The 3,746-nt window shown below is 38.4% G+C and overlaps 1 long non-coding RNA gene across 1 annotated transcript; it reads left to right on the top strand.

Annotated features, from left to right (window-relative positions):
* Positions 1-2,181: 2,181 nt before the first annotated feature.
* On the top strand, positions 2,182-2,822 carry LOC126821169 (uncharacterized). Its single transcript, XR_007680280.1, has 2 exons — positions 2,182-2,521; positions 2,637-2,822. It is a non-coding gene; the product is annotated as an uncharacterized LOC126821169 (long non-coding RNA).
* The last annotated feature ends 924 nt before the right edge of the window (positions 2,823-3,746 follow it).

Below are 3,746 nucleotides of genomic sequence, written 5' to 3'. Positions count from 1 at the left end.
GTAGGACGTTAAACCCCATTTTATTTCATTTCATTGAACAAGTTGAGATGAAAGACAACTTTGAAATGATAATTAACCAGAAGTACGAAAGAGACCTCTACTGATGTACGTGGGCAACATAATATTTACGAATAATTTCATATAAATAAAATGTGTATATTAAAAATACATTATGGGAGAATAGATAGAGAGCTGGTAGTTCTCTATATAATAGTTAAAAAATTTCAGTCAAATTGATCCACTATGTACCGAGATTTTAGCGATTGAAATTTTCGGCCTAGCCTCATCATTACTCAAGTCGGTAGGATAAAAAAAACATAGTCTCGATTATCGATTTCATGATTTAATTATGAATGGAAGTCGAACAACAAATCGGAACCTAATCCAATAAACATCGCATGCCAGCGATACCATCGAGGGTTGATTACGGTCTGGATAAGTTAATTAATGTCTAATTGATAATTTAGAAAACATTTCAGGCCTAAAGAAAGACCTAGAGTAGGACGTTAAACCCCATTTCATTTCATTTCATTTCAAAGAAAGACCTGCAATCGACAGATTTAGCTCATGCATAATGTATGTTTAATGTTAACGCTACCTGTGTCCGATATGGTTTCTATATCCCCACCGTCATCATCAACTCTGAAAATCTTTATGGAATCTTGATTGCTTACAGGCAGTTGAGTGTAATATACAAGTTTTCTTTCAAAGTCACATGCCATGTGGGTAGCTGTAAATATAAGTCAGACGGTGTCTATTTCAAGAAATTGGAGATTTTATATGATTACGAACAGCTAAGGTGTTAAACTTGAAATATTTCTTGTTTTGAAATTAAAGGGATCGGAAGAGCGTCAGAACAATAAATATTATTGAAGTGTACCATTTCCAGCAATTATCTTTGCTTGATTGTTCTTTGTTTTATACATATATATTTCATCTTTGGAAGTTAACAGAAGCAGTTCTTCTCCTGAAATATAATTTTACAGAATGTAATATTAGGATTGGCGTGATGTGAATGTGTTGATGGGATTAATTAATGATGAATATGGGATAGAGCAGTGACAAGTAGTGAGCGATATTAGTGGACTTCCCAAAAAGGAGGGAGTCACGGTGGCTAAGCGCGTAAGACGCTGGCTCGCTAGCCTAAAAGTCGATTGTGTTCGACTTGGCTTCCCTTTGTCAGTGGTGCAGGACGGAGGGCCTGACAAGGCCAGCTGTATAGTCGTTCTGATGGTGCGAAAATCGAGGTCCCGTCTATACATTGGCATGCACGTAAAAGATCCCTGGGCAGTTGGAATTCAATATAAGGTTTGGCCATAGTGCCGCTCCCGCCGGCGTAAATTGTCCCTCGTTGCACACTGTATGGCGTATGCCTGTGTTCATTAGCCCCGTTGGAGCAGAACAGTAGGACGTTAAACCCTATTTCATTTCAAAAGGGAAACCAAAGGATGTACATTTAATAAAACGATAGGCAAATGTCTCTCATAGTACAATATTTATGATGAGTTCACAGGCTGGTGTGTTGTTATTTTATATGGCAATAGTAAATGGCATGAAATGGGATTCAGTGACATACTTTGCTGCAATGGCCGGGCTTATAAATACCGGCATACACCATACACTGTTCTGTGGAGGACATGAAGATGAAGAGACTCCTACAGTAGATTATATATTGATGTGATATATCTTTTGGAACATGGTGCTGATGTACATTTGGTTGATGTAGGTCAGCTCGAATAAGTTATTGCACATGTTTTTAAGCCACAGCAGTTGATGTCGAGGACAAAGGGTATGGTGTTACCGAGTGTTATTAAGTTAGCATATGCTGGTGTAGATGTCGACCATCTTAATAGTTGGACACAGATGTCTATGAGTATAGCTTCTGGTTGTGTAGATGATGGACATATTGTAAAGAGAGCGACAGACAGACAGCGAGAGAGAAGAGACGGAGGGGCCGTAGAGAGAGAGAGAAATGGGGTTTAACGTCCACTCGACGCAAACTAGGTCATTTCGAGACTAACATATGGTTCAATTTTATTTAAATAATTCGCTTGCGCGTAGGGGTCTTTAGCTGGGGAGGAACCGGAGAAAACCCGCAAGGTTGGGCAGGCGACACTACTCCTTGTCACGTACAACCGGGGAATCGAAACCACGCCAGTTGACTCAATGACAGGTGTAACCGATTCATAAATCGGGTCAGTTTGTACGTTGGAACAGCCTTAAGTTAATATGATAGAAGAGCTTTTAGTTTAAGGGATAGGTTATTGTTATTGTCTAATAATATGAACTCTCTGGACTGTTGTAATGTTTTTTGATGTATGTTTTTTATGTATATTAATTTATTACGTTATAAACTTCCAGGCTGCGCTACGCTTCGTAAAATAGTAACCTAAAGCATTGATTGTTAAATTGTTTAATATCCCTGCGTAATTAATGCTCCCTGTGTCAGTCTTGCAAATGGCTTTCCTAGAAACCATGTTTTTTCGTTTTTGCGTGTGGTCAAGTTAACAGGCTCTTGGAGGTAAATAATTCTGTAATATTGCATTTGTATGTCATATTTCGTTTAATGTAGTATTCATTTATTTGTCCTGCTAGGTTTTGCGTTGTGTTAAACTGTATTAATTTGTATTTTTCAGTTTTCACGTCTGTGTTACCGGCATGTCTTTTAATTCAAGTCTGGAAGTTCGAGTCTAAGTTGTTTGCGTTCATCATGATTGTATGATATTCTACGTTAGGCTATTTCCAATGTTTATACGATGATATCCTCGTCCGATGTCATGAAGCATTAAAGAGACAATGAATAAAGATATGTATATGGTGTATTACAGTTAGTCGAGTCTCCTTTTCAATCTATGGTGTTATACTCCTGTTATCATGATCACAGGCTGGGTGCGTTCGTCTAGGTCTCCAGCTGCCTCTATAGTGAAAACTCCTCTGCACGGAGTTCGAACACCTTTCGAATGGAATGAAAGGAACTTTATGCGGTAAATATGTAAGTGAACTTTGAAGTTTTCTGACATTAGTGCGTCCTTAGTATTATTTGAAGTGTTCTAAAAATTGCGGCAGTATTGATGAAGAGGACATTATATTTTTTCGTTTGCGCATTGTTTACAATGGCTTCGTCTGCGAGTGATCCAGTTGATCCTACTGATCAGAGTGCATACGGTTCTGTTAAATCAAGATCAGCGAAAAACTCTGAACGTTCATCAAAAAGATCGTCTGTTATTTCATTGAAGTTAATTCAAGCAGCCGAGGAAGCAGCTGTTATTGAACAGAAATTAAAGTATCATTCCATAGAAGCCGAAAAGAAATTAGAACTTGAAAATATTCAGCTACGTAAAGATTTGGATATTGCGAATGCAAAGGTGAATGCTCTTCGAAGATTTGAAAATGAAGATTTTAAAGTTGAATCCATGGTACCAGTATGTGAACAAAATAAGTCAGAACTTGTCGCAACCTTTGTGAATAGTCATAATTTTTCTACAGATTATGGTGATCCGCCTCACTTGTCTCCTGCAGTTAACCCTATTAACCCTGTGAGTTCGATAAGTAAACCTGTCATTCCTGTCAGTTCACCTTTGGTGTCTTTACCGCCGCCCCAAATTCCAGTTAGTGATGTATATAATAATACCCCACCTATGAACAATGCTGATCACTCTCATGCGTCACAGTCCGCTCCTGCCCAAGTTTCTTCTGCTGTACATGTACCTGCCAGTGACTTGGTTCGTATTTTGACAGATCAGGCT

The sequence above is a fragment of the Patella vulgata genome, chromosome 1 (assembly GCF_932274485.2).
Source record: "Patella vulgata chromosome 1, xgPatVulg1.2, whole genome shotgun sequence".
NCBI classification, from domain to species: Eukaryota; Metazoa; Mollusca; class Gastropoda; family Patellidae; genus Patella; species Patella vulgata.
The sequence above is the reverse complement of the archived record's forward strand: the minus strand, read 5'-3'. Positions and strand labels throughout refer to the sequence as shown.